At 47.4% G+C, this 17,940-nt stretch overlaps 1 protein-coding gene across 7 annotated transcripts in view; it reads left to right on the forward strand.

Moving 5' to 3' along the window:
- Positions 1-516: 516 nt before the first annotated feature.
- Positions 517-17,940, forward strand: part of HPCA (hippocalcin) — a 144,474-nt gene continuing 127,050 nt past the window's right edge. Inside the window, exon 1 of one of the 7 annotated variants that reach the window (XM_086955724.1) lies at positions 517-598. The gene's annotated coding sequence lies outside the window, so the exon portion shown is untranslated. Of the gene's footprint in view, positions 608-736; positions 822-1,009; positions 1,083-1,298; positions 1,356-1,502; positions 1,564-17,940 lie in introns of those variants that run through there. The other 6 variants (XM_086955727.1, XM_086955725.1, XM_086955730.1 and 3 more) reach the window with 6 other exon arrangements.

Raw genomic sequence — 17,940 nt, forward strand, 5'->3', positions numbered from 1 at the left:
CGACCTATTGGTTTTGCCAATGCTTGTTTCACCTATGGCTCCTACCCTGTACTTCAACCCTTCTTTTCTTTTGGCTCTTTCGCCTCCTTGGTCACCCCAGTTTGTATTCTAGCCTATCTTTCTTCTCTGCTTCGTTTTCTCTCACGAGTTATTCTCCCTATAACGCCTTTGCTCCTTCGGTTCCCTCTCCTTCAGCTTTAGCCCCGCCCAATTTCCATTGACCCCTCCTCCTTTAAATCCCATTGAATGATTCCCTGTACTTGTCCCTGAGCTGGACTGAACCATCTTCCCAGTGGGTCTGCGTATATTTGTAGTATTCCTTAACGTACTGCTCCCTGGAAAGATTATGGAAAGGGGACCTTACATCTAATGGTGGAAGCAGGACTGTGCCTGCCCAGGAAATTAATCCCCGAGGTGTGTGGGACTACAGGCTATTGCTGAGCCATAACCCAGCACCTGCCGCCCCCTCTGCTGAATGGTTTTTCCCGACCTATTGCTAAGCCCTGGAGCTGTAAAGCCGCCGCTTCTTGGGATGGGGAGAGAAAGCCCGGGGAGAACCGGGGCAGGGGGGAGCCGGAGCGGGGGCAGCGACCAGCAGGTATTCAGGGTGAGCCGGGGGGTGTTGCACCGAGGCGCTAGGGACCTGGGTGGGTGGGATAGACTACATAGCCGGGGAAGATGCTAGTCCCTGTGGGGTGGGGAGGGGCAGGAGGCGGGTGACACCTGGGGAGGGGGGAGAGGATGTACTCGTGGGCGGGGGAAAACAGCTGGCGAGGAGGAGAGCCGACATCTAAGGACCAAGGGTCGAGGTGTGTGGACAGGTACTTGTTAGGACTCTGCGCGTATAACTCGGAGGTATAGGGGGAGGAATAGGTTTGGTGACGCCCCCCCTGGGAAGGGGGCAAGGCTGTGCCAGGGGTGGATACAAGGACCAGGGTTAAAATGAACGGTGCCGAGAAGTGGATTAACTGTAGGGAGACAAAAAAAACTTCGGCTCTGCAGAGGGACTTGTGACATTGGTAGGGCAAAAAGAACGAGTCGAGTGAGGGGCATAGGACACACGAGGGTCGTCCATTCCTTCGGTATGTGCATCGGGTGTTGACAGAAAAGGCAAGAGTTACCGCAAACGTCCTCGCCAGTGTCTCATCTCAGACAGATTTTTGCTTTAGTCCTGGGACTCGTAGTTCTCTTCATCCCATCATTCAATAAAGACTACGAGCCCCAGAAAGCAAAGTACAGAGCTGACTGAGTGAGCGGCTCGCACATGGACCTCGGGCGCCCGCCAGCCCCGAAGCGACGGAGCGCGCGATGCTGAGGGGAGGGACGGACGGGTGAGGAGCAGCGCGAGCGACAGGGTAATGGAGTGGGGGCTTTGGAGCAAGATGCAGTGGGGAGGGCACGAGGAGCAATTTGGGTTGTGTCACGAGGTGGAGTGGAAGGGGCAGGAGACGGAGTTTGGGGAGGAGCAAGGGGTGACAGTGGGGATGGGACAGTTGGAGAGGGGGACACGTTGGGTAGGGGAGTGAGTGTGACAGGAGCTGCAAGGATGAGCGCGGCAAAAAGGTAAGATTGGAGACAACGTGGTACAGTGGTGGGATTAACGAGGGAGGAAATTTAGAAAGGAGAGTAGGCGCACCTGCTTGCAATGGGCGCGATGGCTTAGTATTTGTCTTTCAGGCAGGTCCTGCGCTCTTCCCTGGTGGGGTGCATTAGCTTGCAGCCACCCTAGGGGGCGCGCTAATGCATAGCTGGAGGGGTTTCTGGGTTAGAAGTGCTTCTTTAAGGGACACTCCCTTGCTGCGTTGGTTTGCTAGCTTGCTTATTACTTTGTAAGGTTTGCTTACTTCCCCGGGTGGTCATTCCTTGCCTGTTGGGGGCCTTTCATTCACGAGGGCACTCGCTTACTGTTGTCTCATGGAAGACGGCATCCTTGCTGCTGGGGGTGCTTGGCTACCTATGGCTGAGTGGATGCTTAGCAGGCAGCAAACTTTTGCTTTCTTAGGCCTGAAGAGTTGTGCTTGGTGTTGATGCTTGTTGGAAATGCTCACTTGCTCGGTCTCTGGTGGGTTTAGGGCACCCATTGACTTTCTTGCCATTGACAGGTTAGCCGGGGGAGCAGTGAGGCAGGGGGTGCTCTTTTACCTGATGGCAGGAAGCTGATTTACCATTAACATGTCTTCCTTACCCTATTGGATGTGCTCAGCTACTTTTTCTGGGTATGGCGGGGGCTTGCTTTTAGGTTGGGAGGGTGTGTGCATACCTTCGGCTGGAAAGCAGGTGCTCGATTAGTTTTGGCTAATATGGGGCCCCTGCTTACCCTCATTGCTGATGGTAGACTTGCCTCCTTGTTTATAGGGGGGGAAGGCCCCTGCCTAGTGGGGGGCTCTCTCTTACCTTGCATGTTGAAGATCTCACCTATTAGACATGTGGGGGAGACGGTACTTGTTTAACCCTAGTCGAGGGTGCCTGTTTACCCATGTATTATGAGTGTGCATAAGAGAGGAGCAGATTTACCCATGCCCTAACAAGTTTCTTGGTCGCCTTAAAACTGTGGTTTATGGTTGTTTACCATTGACTATCAGGGTTTCTGTTATCTTTTACTGGTAAAGCTGAGCATTTGCCCTGACGTGGAGGCGTGCATGCGCATAGAGGTGCCTGTTTCTCATTGCATAGCTGGGGGCTCTGCTCGTCTATCTGGGACAGGTGGTGGTGGGGGGCGGGGGGGCACCCATTTAACCTAGCCTGGCGAAGAGGACTTGCTTACCAGGTTTAGGAGAACTCGCTTACCTTTGTAGGAGTTGAGGGGTTGGTCTTGGCCACTGTGCTCTGGTAGTTAATTTTTTTTTTCTTTGCTGTCGAGTCATGCTCTTGAATGACATTTGCGTTTCCTGTCTTTGCAAAGTTTAGGCACTCTCTCTTGCCTCATGGAACCATTCGCTTCCCCTTGCCTGGCAGGAGAGTGCTTATATTTTACCTATTGCCTGACTCATGCTTCGGAACTGTTGTGGGACCTGAATTATCGTAGTGAGATTGCACAACTCACTCTGCAATTGTAGAAACAGAACAAATGCATATGCCAACAGCAACATCTGTCATGCCTTTCTGCATCGCAGGACGTGTCTGAACTGCTTGATTATTCTTGGCTTGCTAAGGGTACTTGCTTATCCTTACCGTGTTGGGTTGCCATGTTTGGCGTCGTTATCAAAAGTGCACGTGCAATCCAGGAGCTGGTATTGTGTTTATTTATTTGGTTCTGAGTGTCTTACAAGGTCTCGCAGAAAGTGACTACTTTATCTTGCATGTGTGTGTGTGTGATGCTGTCACTGTTTTTTAAAGGTTGCTTAGGTAGAAAAGGGAATGATCGTTTGTCTTTGCTTGGTTGAGAGGGTGCTCGATTATTTTGACTGGGTAAGTGCAGCTTTATTTATCCTTGCCTCGCAAGGGGGCGCTTGTTTAACTTTCCTTTCTTTTATGGGAGACTGTTCGTCCGCCTTATGGGTGGTTATGGATGCATACTTGCTTTGCTTGTTTGAAGGTGAGGATGGTTCATCTAATTAAATTTGCCTAGTGGCTGTTGATTGGAAAGTAGGCACTGCCATGGAGGCGTTTGCCGTGCGTGACTCAAGTTCTCCATTTACCACACTTGTCCAGACAGCTGTATTCTTGCCTAGTCATGCCTGGCCTTGAAAGCTATCTTGCTTGGCCTGGCAGAGGTGTGTGGGCTAGCTTAGTTCATGCTTGGTCTGGCAGGAATTGGAGCTAGTGCATAGACTGGTCCAACTGTTTGCTTAGCTTTGCATGTGCTGCCCTGGAGATGTTCTGTTTAGTTTTTATTTTCGGCAAGTGGTGCACTCTTGACTTTGCATGTTTTGGCTTGGCATATTCTTCCCACCTGGAAGGTAAGGTGGACCTTCTCTTGGAATGTTATAATATTTTGTTGGGACCTCTCTTGTTCTTGCATCTGTTTGCTGGAAGAGTTTGAGAGAATCGAGAGGCAATGATAACTGGAGACATTTGCATTGCCTGATAAGAACGAATAGCCAAAACTTTAAGGGATTAGAGATGCACAATATTTTAACCCTCCACTAGTATATGTCATTACAACAACAGAAGTGGTGGAAACAATATATATTCAAATAACAGATTGATAGTTCAGTCAATCTGCAAACCTTTTAGTCTATAAAACCAAAACATCTGTCTTTTTGATCGAGACTTCTAGCAGCAGATTCCTCATCTTTGGAATAGCCCCGAGGCAGCACACTAGACCAGAAAACCTTTCACTGGTACCTCTGTGTGCCAGAAGGTGGCACTGTGTTGCTCCGCACTGATGTCACTCGGCTACGGAAATGCTATGCGGGGCCTATACAGTCGCCAACTCCTGACCGCTGTCAGTTCCTTTCTTTCCATGCCACAAGGCGCAGATTCAGAGATTCTCTCATCTCTTAGAGACTCCTTGTTAAAGTTTTTTCTTCAAAAAAATTATCATAGTGCGCAAGGGATGTCGCCCACTAAGACGACAGGTTTTAAACACTGTAAAGGCTGTTGCAAGCAGATGTTGGTGGCCGATCTCCACCAAGTTTGACTGGTGTGTGGGGTCAGGCCTCGACGCCAAGACCTGCAGTCTGCATGTTGCAAACCCGAAGGCCATCGGGGAACACAAGGAGAAACTTTGTTGCCAAGCACAAGAAGATGCAGTCTGGACTGCTCCCATTTTTTGCTCTAAATTCAAGGCTTGTTCCGGCATAATCTAGTTTCCGGGGCCTTCAGCCACGCCACATCTAAAAAGTTCCATGCAGCTATGCCCTATCTCTTTGGATCTCTACTGACTCCCTCTGGGGTTCCTTCCGGCCACACAGAGCTGAGAGGCATTTCACCTGTACTACCACTGGCAGGTTCGCTCTCTGCACCAGCTGGACTTTCTGAGCCACATTTGCCCTTAGCTCCTGTTCCAGTGCCACCACTGGTGCCCATACCAACAACTATCCTGACCTTAACGTCTTTGGAGGTGGGCCCGACTGTCCTCTCCGATGCCAGTCTGACTTTGACCAACTTCACGCCTGAATCCTTATGAGCCACCTATTCCGGCACTTGCATTACTACAAGGCAGGTACCATTCTCTGCATCCCTTTTTGGGACGGACTCCGACAACTATTATGACCAGGGTGATTGTTTGCTCAGCACTACACCGATGAAAATTGGTATGAGGACTTGCAGAACTCTAGTGGTGTGGATACCTCCCCAGAGAAGGCACTCTTCTCCCCTTCCAGCTCAGCCATCGAAGAATCTGCCTCCTATGCTTTAGTTATGCGTAGGGCGGCTGAGCTCCTTGACCTCCAGCTCCCACCATGGAAGTAAAAAGAAACCTATTAACTGAGATCCTACAACCAGGCCAGGCTGCTTCTGAGCTCCTCCTACCTTTCAGTGAGGCCCTGACTGACACCCTCCTAGGGGCTTGATCCAAGCCTTGCACCCAGACACCAGTTAACAGGCAAATCACCAGGCGCCATGACCCTGCTCTATCCGACCTGGCCTTTTTGTTGCAGCACCCTTCTTCTGAGAGCCTTGTGGTGCAGTTGGACCAACGACAGCAATTTCCCTGATGGGGAATCACAGCGAGTGGAGACATTTGATAAGTGCCTCTTCTCATCAGCCTGTTTGGCCCTGTGATCGATCAGTGTCTCATTTGTTAGGTTGTTTCACTCATTCCCTCTGGGACTAGGGTGGCACAAGTCCTCCCTGGGGTACCGGAAGACCTTTGCCCTGTCCTTTTGCAGGCAATTCTAGATGGTTGTGATGCAGCCAAGTTCACCTTTTTGGAGCTTCTACTCTATTGGATGGGCTGTAGGCACCTGCGTTGCCATTCGGCGACATGCATGGCTATGATCGATTGGGTTTCCCATGCTTCGTCCAGTCCTTTTAGATGCCCTTCAATGGACTTGCCTGTTTGGAGACGAGGCTGACTCTGCTCTTGAACGTTTCAAAGAGAGTAGGGCTACTGCTCAGTCCCATGACCTCTGCCCAACCTCGAAAGCTGCCCTAATTCCACTGTTCCTTTTGCAGCTTTGACTGAGGCATCCTTTACTACCAGCCTGTTCCACCTCAGCAGGGAACCCGTGGTTTCACAGGAGAGGCCATGATGCCCACAGACCCTGCAGCCTAGTTCAGCAAGTCGCTCAGTCCACCCCCTTGCCTGCAGCCCCACCTGCCAAACCTCTTTAATTTACCCTTACAGGATCACTACCTCTTATTGGTAGGCAACATCCACTGATTCTGTTTGGGCTGGCAAGCAATCACATCGGAGAGGTGGGTCCTGCAGATCATCTGAACACGTTATGCCATTTCCTTCTTCCCCGTCGCTCCTTTTACTGTCAACCCAGCGACTGACAGAGCACCTTCTCACCATTTTGCGGCTGGAAGTGTGTGCCTTTTTGACCAAATGGTTAAATATAAAGTGGTTCTGTCGGGTGACAATTCAAATGATTTGCAAATGCTATTCCATGCATTTTACCAACAGGAAAAGAAACCTCCCTCTGACAACAGCAAAATGAAAAACAGGTTCTGTATATGACTTCTTGTATTTTTTTATATGTTTATCTAAATTAAATTCATTCAAACCAGTTTATACAATGACTGTCAATATATTAATTAAAGTGCAAACAAGTGACAATAGTGAATAGTGATCACGTGACAGAAGCAATATGTACAATAATGATGAATTCCAATATAGACAATCTATACAAATATATATACAAGTTTTTATTTCATAAAGGCCATCCGCTAGTGTGATTTTCCAGAATCCTATTTGTTTCTTTCAGTTCGCTAGAATTCTAGAATTGTAAGGCCTATGAAAAGATGTCGACGTTTCGACCCTTGGGGCGCCAGTGTTTAAGGTTGCGGCGGGTCTTTCTCAAGACAAGTGTACAGGGCACGACAGTCCTGGGATCCAAGTGTGTGTAAGTCACAAGGACCGAATTGGCACAAAGTCCTTTAGTCGAGAGATTTGTAACGATCACGCTGTGGTTATGCGTCACGGCTGCTCGTCCAACGGCTACAAAAAGTCAGCTGACTTTTTGCAGCCGTTGGACGAGCAAGTCGCTCAGTCCATCCCCTTGCCTGCAGCCCCACCTGCCAAACCTCTTTAATTTACCCTTACAGGATTACTACCACTTAGTGGTAGGCAAAATCCACTGATTCTGTTTGGGCTGGCAAGCAATCACATCGGAGAGGTGGGTCCTGCAGATCGTCTGAAAACGTTTCACTATTCACTATTGTCACTTGTTTGCACTTTAATTAATATATTGACAGTCATTGTATTGATTGTATAAACTGTTTTGAATGAATTTAATTTAGATAAACATATAAAAAAATACAACAAGTCATATACAGGTCTTCTTTTCATTCATTGTAAAAACCTGTTTTTCATTTTGTTTTTCATTTTGCTGTTGTCAGAGGGAGGTTTCTTTTCCTGTTGGTAAATTGCATGGAATAGTATTTGCAAATCATTTGTGTTGTCACCCGACAGAACCACTTTATATTTAACCATTGATTACCCAGGTTCTGAGGAACACAGGGTCAACCCCGTTTTTCATATCTTTTGACCAAATGGGCTGTTAAGAGGGTCCAACTCCAGAAGTAGGGTTTGGTTGTTATTCTGGTTACTTTCTGGTGCCCAAGACGGCTGGAGGTCTTTGGCCTATTCTAGATTTGAACCCTCGCAATGCTTTCCTCTGGAAGTAGAAGTTCAAAATGCTCACCCTGTACAAGGTCTTGTCTGCGCTTGACCCTGGAGACTGAATGGTAGTGTTGGACCTGTAGGATTCCTATTTCCATATCCCCGTCCTGCAAGCAATTCGAAGCCTCTTGCCATACATGGTGAAAGAGGAGCATTTTCATTTCACTGTGCTTCCCTTTGGTCTCGCTAGCGCCCCTCTGGTGTTCACAAATATTATGATGGTGGTGGTAGCACATCTCTGGAGGTCAGAGATGGTAGTCTTCCCCCTACCTCGATGGCTGAATGCTGAAGGCATGCTCACCCCAGGCAGTCATCAACCACTTCTAGACTACAGCGAACCTCCTGTCCTCTTTGGAATTCATTATCAATGTACTTAAGTCATACCTGACCCTGTCTCAGACAATCCCCTTCATTGTAGCCATTCCTGGCATGGTTCGGTTTCATGCCCTTTCCCTGGGGACGAGAGTCCAGAACATTTAGGCTATGATCCTGATCTTTCAGCTTTGGACCTGGATTTCAGTGAGGTCATCTTTGAGGCTGTGTGACTCATGGCCGCCTGCATCCTGCTGGTTGGGCCCGCCAGATGGCATATACAGTTTCTGCAGTGGGCACAACATCAAGGGGGCCTCTCCAACCACATTCAGATTTCAGAGAACACTGCAAAATATTGGTAGTGGTAGCCACTGGACCACGATTGGGTCAGCTGCAGACTCCTTAACCACCCATAGCTGACAGTGGTGACAAATGCATCACTTCTGGACAGGGGCACCGTAGACCAGAGATCAGAGGCTTCTGGTCTACGGTGGAGTCCTGGCTCTATATCAACCTTCTTGAGACGAGGGCCATCCTCTTGGCCATCTATCAAGTGGAGGCTGGTGCAGGTTCTCACAGTGCTCTGGTGTGTCCATACACTACCATGTGATACTGCAACAAACAGGATGGAGTGGAGTCATGGATACTGTGTCAGGTTGTTTTGCACCTCTGAAAATGGCTAGTGAACCACCTAGTGGGCTAATTGAACACAGGGCTAACAAATTTAGCAGTCCACACCTAGCAGATCACAAGTGGCAGTTACACCTGGAGTTGACGCAAGGTCTCCTAATGCTAATGGGAGAGCCTTGGTTTGATCTGTTCACCACCTCCGAGTACATGCAATGTCAGCACTTCTGCACTTTGAGTTTCCAAGATGTTTCTTGCTCGGAGACTCATTTGCCTTGAGTGGAACTCAGGACTTCTCTATGCCTTTTTGCTGATACCACTCCTGGCCTGAGTTCTCAAAAAGATCAGGACTGACCAGACCTCAGTCATCTTAGATGCATGGGTTTAGGCATGAAGAGTATTTTATCTGGAACTCCTGGGCTTGAGTATATGTTCTCCAATCAGGCTGCTCCCCTGGGAGCATCTGTTGTTACAGCAGAAAGGTCAGGTTCTGCATCCCAGCCTGCACAAACTCCACCTTCAGGCATGGAGATTGGGCAGTATCAGCTGAAGGCCTTCGATCTCCGTCTGGAGGTAATGGATGTTCTCTTGGATGTGATGCATCCGTCAACAAAGAATATATGCCTGTCACAAGTTTGTGGTTTGGTGCAGCGCACAGCAGATTGACCCCTCCAGTCCAATTGTCTAATGTCCTGTTTGTACTCGCTTTCTCTCACCCAGCAAGGACTGGCTTTTGGCACTGTTAAATGTTATCTTTCCGCCTTCCTGACATTGCCTGATCAGCCTTCATTAATTAAATCACCAGTTGTGATGAGGTTTTTGAAAGGACTGCAGCATCTGTTTTCCTTTAATCCTTTTGTGATGCATCAATGGAACCTCATTTTCATCCTTATGTTATTAATGTGAATCCATTTGAGCCGCTCCACCGCTGTCCCCTACGGCTCCGCACCATCAACATTGTGTTCCTAGTTTTCATTACTTCAGCACAGCGTGTGACACAACCTTCTACCTCGGTATAAACTGGTTTTGCGTACTGTCATCCTTTCTACTGAAACTCTGTGATGCCATGCCCAGCAGGTCAAATGATCACCTGCTGGTGTTCTGTGCTCCACTTCACCCCTCGAAGTAGGAGGAGATACTCCATCGCTTGGACCCCAAGAGATCCCTAAGCTTCTACATCAATCCTACCACAAACCACCAGGTGGACAATCCCCTCTTTGAGGGGTTCACTGGGGTGAAAAAAGTCAAGGCTGTGCAGAAGCGTACTATCTCACAGTGAATCGTGCTGTGCATTAAGATCTGCTACACACTGACAAAGAGGCAACCTCCTAAAGTGCTATGCACCCCAACAGGGCCAAAACTGCTATCACTGTGTTGGCACATGGAGTCTCTGTCCTAGACATCTGCCAGGCAGCTATGTGGGCATCTCTCCATATGTTTGCAAAGCACTATTGTCTATATAACCAAGTTTGCCGAGAAGAGCTCTTTGCCCGCTCGGTCCTGCAGGACAGTTTGGTTTGAGTCCATTCACAGCCCACCTCCTATTACGTACTGCTTTGGTAGCTGCTCAGAAGGTGAGTAATCCGCGACTAGGAGTCACTATCTCTTTGTGGTAGAGATTCTAGTGGCAAATTCTTCACCAATCCTTCCCATTCTATGTTTGGATTGTATACATTAAGAAGATTCAAGTCTAGTCATCTGCTTACTGTCAACTAATTTTGTTTTTGGGGCTCTGCATCTGGGGGTGTGGACAGTCTCAAAAGCAACTCAAGTCCGCACATGGGTTGTGGTACCAATATAGGCCCTGCACATCACGGAACGCGCCAGTGAGGTTTCACAAGGCGCCACCTTCTGGCCTGCAGAAGCACTGCTTGAAAAGCTTCCTGATCCAGTGCGATACCTGAGGAATAAACAGTTAAAAGGTGAGGAATTTGAGATTACTTTGAGTTTCTACCAGAAAATGTGTTACCGAAGGTAAGTAACTTAATTTATAACAATAAAGCGGCTCCAAAGTGACGTGTTTGATTTTCTACAGACAAACGACGTTGCATACGATTTCTCCAGATCACTGTTCTTGTATTCCTCTAAGAAAACATGGGGACATGTAATGGACAATATATTTGTATTTTTTGGGGTGTCTGAGTCTGTTCACAACTGCAGTTTAGGGTTATACTAGTGTATGATAAGATGTATCCGATTGCCACGTGGATGATGTCATCAGTGATGTCATTTCGGATGTCACCAGTGATGTTACTGACCATGTCATGAATGATGTAATATGTAACATCCTCAGCAGTGGTTTGTGGGCGCGCGAGTTATAGTTAGTACAACTAACTATAACACAGGAATTTTAATGGTTGTGTACCAGTGAAATGTCCAACTAACTAGAACACCCCTAAAACCTATTTTTTTCAGTGAATTTCAAAGGTTTTGTCACTGACCATGTCATGAGTGATGTAATATGTGATGTCATCAGCAGTGCATTACAGGCGCGCAAGTTATAGTGAGTCCAACTAACTATAACGTGGGAATTTCAATGGTTTTATGTCAGTAAAATTTCCAGCTAACTATAACTGGTGTGAAACCTATGGTTTTTTCAGTGAATATATATATAATACAATGTTCCAATCCTGCTTTTACAGTGATCAAATGGGCACCGACTCAGTGGGGTAAGAATCAAAGGTCCGCCTTGTTCACTACATCTAGTTTCACCAAGAGAGTGAGCAGTTTAAATTGTTTTACAGGATGACCACAAGGGGGTCAGGTGGGTTGTTGTTACAACATGGATGTGAATGATAGACATGGAAAAAATGTGGTATTTAAAAATTGCAAGTCATTCAAGTTACATTAAAAGACATGTAAAGAAAGAAGTAATTAACATTCTTTGAAATGCTTGCTGGTGCTTTGCATGTCTGAACTGGGATGGCAGAGTGGGCTTAAGAACGGTGATGGATTAAACCCAGATCTTTTGACTGGGTGTGAGTGTTTGATTCAGATGCTCCGTCAATCACCACCCCCTTTTGTACCACTTTTGGCCGCCATAAGTGTGGCAGGGTATGCTCAGGCGTGAGTCCCTTGCTCACTTTGCCACTGGATTCAAGCAAGCCGGGCTGAAGACGGCTGGAATGCCAGAAACCGGTCCTCGGAAGCTTGTTTCCGGTCCAGGGAAGACATGGCTTGGTAGTTTGGGCTGGACTGTTCCCATGAGGCACAGGGTCAGACTGATTTGCATATAGCCATGTCGGAACTGTGGTGGCAGAGTGGGCTGAAGAACGGTGATGGATTAAACCCAGATCTTTTGACTGGGTGTGAGTGTTTGATTGATTCAGATGCTCCGTCCATCACCACCCCCTTTTGTACTGGTGCTTTGCACAATCATATAAATCCTTTAATGCTTATTGTGTAATAAAACATTAATTCTTGGCCTCCCCACTCTGCAGAATCAAAAAATGTCATCAGTGTACATGCCGCCTGTACGTGCTGCAATTGACATAGAGAAAAGTGCTTTGTGTCAGTGGCTATATTTTCGCTTGGCGCGCGCGCACTCTGTAACATCCCCCTGAGTAGGTGAGTTGTGTGTTCTATCGCTTGCGGGCGTTTGTCAGTGTGTATGTTGTTTGGCCTTCCTGATATGTGGCTAGTTTGGGAACAAAGCTAGGCCTCCGGCGCGTGGGGCCGTCATGTGTAACATTGTATAATTTGGTTTCCCAAAGGTTTGCCGGGTTTACTGGACGGCACTCGCATGTTTGTAATGGAGAATGTTCTAATTCCAATGTGCACTGATGTAGAGTACGGAAAGGTGCGCTCAGTATGTTTATCTATATTTGTCGGCTCGATTATCTTTAGTTGAAATTTGGAGCCCCTCATAGGACATGCCCCTATGTCATTTGTTATGTGGCCATGTTGGGCTGATGCCGCAAAGTATTGTTCCTCTTGTATGTAGGCTGGTCGAGTAATTAAGCCCCAGTGGGCATGTTTGTCAAGGTGTCTGAGCGTCGGATTTGGAATGTCCGGGGACTCGAATGTACTTTATGAGTCTATGTGTGGCCAAACTCCCTCGGGTAGTTTTTCGGCTGTGTTTTAGAGCGATTAACCCTGATTCTGTGGTCTTACTAGGTTTGGGGGCATATGGATGTATGTGTCTATAGTTATTGGACAGATCGTGGAGTGCTACCCTGTGTGTGATAAGTGTTTATATTAAGAAAATGTGGTTACTATGTGCATGCGAGACTGTGTTGAATTATTTACAAAAAGATGGTGATACAAGATGTTTGCAGAAGAATGGGTTGCTAATTACATGCTGGTGCGAAGAGGCAGGCTCGTTTACACAATTGCAGTCAAATACAGGTTACAGGTGAACACTGAGAGCTTCATCAGCATTGTGACCATTGGGGATCTTGTAATCGAGCATAATTATGTATTTAGACTCCAACCTTCTTAGTGATTGGAGTCTGTTGCCACCCCTTGGTTTCAATTTGACGCTGTCTATCACAAAATAGGACATGTCTTCTGTTTTGCCGTTGTGGTGTGTGTTTATGTGTCTGGCGACAGGGTAAGATTGATCGTCATTTGTGACGGCCCTGAGAAGTTGCAGAATTCTGAGATGGACGGGATGGATTGTGCTGCCCACATACAATTTATTGCAGGTGCAGCGCAAAACGTATGCCGCATGGTCTGTCTTGCACGTATAGTGCTCTCTTATCTCAAAAGGGGTCTTTCTCAGTGGTGTATTGACTGTTTTTATATTGCACCTTGCAGGCCTTACATTTGGTGCACTTGAAGAACCCCTTTTGGGCTTTAAGCAAGGAGTTGCCTTTGTATAGTGATGGTGCATTTTTGACAAGTTCCTGTCTCATGGATTTCGCTTTGCGACATGTCAGCTGTGGTAGTTTGGAGCATTTGGGACCTAAGATAGGGTCGCTTCTGATCAGTGGCCAGTGCCTGTATAGAATTTTGCGAAGGTTTGCACTCGGACTGCGCATTTGAACTCAGTTAAGGAACCCTATGTCCCATCATGCATTGTAATGATGTTGAAAATGCACACGTTACCTGCAAATGAATAAAACCGGAAATGCAAGTATGAGAAGTTGAAATGCTGTTGTTTGTCTAGCCCAGGAAGAAGGGGTCGTGGAAACCCTGAAACGCGTAGGCATCCTAAATAAAACGTGGAACAGAGCGCAGACTGCATGTGAAAAAGCCGGAAGGTAGAGTGACTTCGAGTGTGCTTCTAAGCTTCAGGGCACTTTGTTTGACACATGTATGTATATGTGTGTGTGTGTGTGTGTGTATATATATATATATTATTTCTTATTGGGGAGGGGGCCACGTGCCCCCCCTTCCCGGGCCACTGGTAGCCCCGGGGACCCCATCTCCCGGGGCTGGCCTCACCGTTTGGGACCGTGGGGTGGGTCCCCAATCCCCTCACGGTCTGCCGGCTCCCCGCCTCCTGCGGGAGCCGGCATTGCTTTTCTATATGGGGAGCAGCTAACATGCTGCTCCCCATATGGAAAAGCTATTTCCTTTGCTTCATTGAAGCGAGAGCAGGTTTCCCTGCTCTTGCTTCAATGAAGCAAAGCAGAGTTTGCAATGGCAGGGTGGGAGCCGCGAGGCTCCCGCCCTGCCATTGCAAACGGCAGTGTCCAGGGGGTGGGCACCCCGGGACACTTTTTAGCCGGCCCTGGGGGGTGGCGGTCCCCAGGGCCTAGACAAGGCTCCACGAAGGGGGCAGTGCGGCCCCCCTCCTACATTTTTCAGAAGCCCCGGGGGGATGGCGGTCCCCAGGGTTGAAGGGGCCTCAGAACCCCCCCCCTTTTCAAATGTGTTTAAGCCCCAGGGGTGGCGGCCCCCGGGGTTGGGGGGGCCTGAGAGCCCCCGACCCATTTCAAAGACGCCCCGGGGGTTGGCCGTACCCAGGGCTGCGGGGGGCCTAGAGCCCGGGGTGGTGGTCCCCGGGGCTGCCTCAGAGCCCCCCCAGCTAATGTTTTAAAGCCCCGGGGTGGCGGTCCCCTGGGGCTGCAGGGAGGGCCCCATGAGTCCCCCCACGTACATTAAATTAGCGCCCCAGGCGGTGGCGGTTCGCGGGGCTGGTGGGGCCTCAGAGCCCCCCCCCAGCTAATGTTTTAAAACTCCGGGGGGTGGCGGTCCCTGGGGCTGGGGGGGGGGGGGGGGCGTGAGCCCCCTGCATAAATTAACTAAGAGCCCCGGGGTGGCAGTTCCCGGGGTAGTGTGGGGGGGGGGATTGGGACCCCCACACTATTTTTTTTAATAATGCCCCTGGGATTTGGCAATTACAATACTTCGCTCGTTTCTTCTTTTTTTATATCGCTGGGATGCGCAGATCCTATGCGCAACCCACGATTTAAAAAATAATAATAATAAATGTGGGCCCTGCGGGTCCTTGTGGGACCATCTGAGCAGGCCTAGGGGGTCAGGGTGTGTCTACCCTGCCCCCTTTTCGCGTTTTGCGGCGTTTGTTTTGGGTTTCTTGCGCTAACACTTCCTGATTTGGAGTGTTGACAGCCAATTAAAATACAGCTTGTGCACGGCAGGGTGCGTGCAGGCAGCACTTAGGGTACGCAGCCCCTCCGAGCCTATAGATATATAAATGACTTTAACTGTCATTTTCTCAGGAACTACTGAACGAATTTACACCAAATGAGCAAAAGGCACTAGTCTAAACCAAGGACTACCTCTTTGCCAAATTTGGTGTAATTCCGTTCAGCAGTTTGGGCTGTAGCTGCGACTAAAGGTCCTATGGGAAATTGCATGAGGAAAACACGTTTTGGGACCCCCTTTTTTCTCGGCCCCCGCTTGATGAATCATCGTGAAACTTTCAGGAAAGGAGCAGACCGGAGCTGGCCAAGAGTTTGGAAAATTTTGCGCAGATTGGTCAATCGGCGCCAAAGTTATTCCAAATAGAATTTTGTGGATTTCCTATTCATAATGGGTCCTAACTTTAACTACCTACTGGTGAGCGCCAGTAGGTTTTATATATATATATATATATATATATATAACATTTAGCCTTTACTGGCCTTGCAGGCCTAACCTGGCGTGGTGCTTTTTCGATTTCACTTGCTTTACATTTCAGGGTCAAATGGGTGGTGGGGGGGGAGGGTCTCGCATTACCTTACATCAACAGCGAGGCAGTCACTCATCCTACCATTTATAGGTGGAGGGAATAGATGATTCCATCCTTTAATCAACCTCTGGTGGGGGTAGTGGGGAGCTCTTACTTGGCTTTGTGTGTCACAGTGAAATATTGCCCGGGCTGGTGACATTTCGCCTATGCATTAGAGTTGCTTTGCCTTTCTTGGTTATTTATCTGTCATTTAATATTCGTGATCTGCATTCCAAAGGTAGTGTTGTCAGAGCAAATTAATTGACACCCTCTTCAGAGATTAACATCGATTTTAATTAATGTGCAAGCTTCTATTTTATGCATTCATTAATACTCCGGGAACGTACCCACTCCTGGTTCATGCCCGTATACTCCCTCGTCTGAATTCTTGACTTAGGTGGTCAGATGGCAATCTTTTTCAATCGCTTATATTTATAGATAATTGACTTTTCAAGATTATCATACAATATATTTACGTCCTAAAGACCTCTTTTTACACACAGTTCTTGCTCCATTGCATAATGTATTGACCAATATTTACAGTGTCTCATATTGTTGTTTTAAACCTTCAAAAATTAATCTAATTAAGCAAATAATTCACTAGAGGAACAATGTTGCTGTGATGTACACGTGGGTGAATAGTGGTGAACTTCACCTCAGTTGTCGAATTGCGACTGATTTATATACTTATAATACATGAGATTCTGCAATCCCTGTATACACTGAAGTCTCTGATTTCTTTATAAGTGACTTGTGACACAATTCGACTATTATAAGAAATTACAATCGAGTTCTGATGTCACAATACCTGCTGCCAGAGCCAGCTGCCGAGGTGAAAGGCTGGTCAGGTCACTGGCATAATTGAAGCAGCTGTTTAAAGCAATGACAACGTAACCTTGATTTTCTTTCTTTTACTCTATTTGTTGCCTTCTAATGACAAGCAGGAAGAGCATGTTTAACTTTTCACTAACTAAGGAGTGCAAAAAATAGACTCTTTGCATGTTTCAACACATTCTGAGCTAGTGCAGCTTCTTTACTTTTTTTAAACTGACTTTTATTGAACTGTTTCTAATATCTGTTTGCAACAAAAAACAAACTGGTTTTTGATGTGTTTAGTTTTGCACTGGAGGTTCTTTTTCTATTCTTCATGCTTGCAAACATGCTTGCTCTTTCATATGAAAGCGCTACTCGCTGAGGTTTTAAGTGGTTTGTGGGAAAGACGAACGTGTGACCATGTATTACATAGGCTAAAGTATCCCCTGGCTTATAAGGGGAATGTTAGTCACCATTGAGTTGCCTAGTCTTATAAAAGGACACAGCCTTCAATCTTATTCCCCTAAATGGTTATGGAACTCCTTGAAGACTTGCAATATCTTTATAATGTACAACAGTGGGTACTCTATCCCATATACCTGTAGTCAGTAATAAGTGTCTCAATATGTGCTATTTTAGTTCATCTGTCATGGGATATTACTGTTCCTATCCCTTTCAGTCATTGTATGGTGATGGAGAGTCATAATTCACATCTTATTTCTTTTTAGTTTTTTCTCTGCCACACAGGCAACCCGTTTAGGTGGTGTCTGGAGGCAATGATAGCTCACTTTATTCTTTTACTTTTTAGAGTATCCCCTTCCTCCTGTTTTCAGGGGCTCTTGTTGGAAATTCTTAATTGAACATGTACATTTTCACCTTTGTTGTGCCTGTGACTGTTTTGAAATGCGTTGCTGCTGCAACACATTCCTCAAAGCATTGAAAGTCTTTTATGATCTCCTGGGGGTTCTTCACTTGCCTGGCCTTCTGGAGGTGTTCTCTTTTGCTTTACAGTGTCACGCAGGGGAGTCTTTCTTACCTTCCATTTCTCAGGCAGAGGATGGCTGACTTTGTCTTGAGTGTCTCCACCAGCGCACTTCCTTGCGGTTGTGTGGCCGGCTGAGGGAAGCGGTACTCACAAAGCCTCTCCTGGATTGGGGAGGATGGTAGCAATGAGCTTTGCCTTACTTTATTGTGAGATGCTTACATTTGTGCGAAGTGAAAGAGGATTTATTTTGTGCTAGCATAGATAATGGCCCACATCTGCAGAGCCGTACTGGCCCAGTGAACGGTGCTTGTTTAGGTTGCACGGCCCACGAAGGTCTGTTGCTTAGTCTGT

This window comes from Lissotriton vulgaris, chromosome 2_1 (assembly GCF_964263255.1).
Source record: "Lissotriton vulgaris chromosome 2_1, aLisVul1.2, whole genome shotgun sequence".
Classification (NCBI taxonomy): Eukaryota; Metazoa; Chordata; class Amphibia; order Caudata; family Salamandridae; genus Lissotriton; species Lissotriton vulgaris.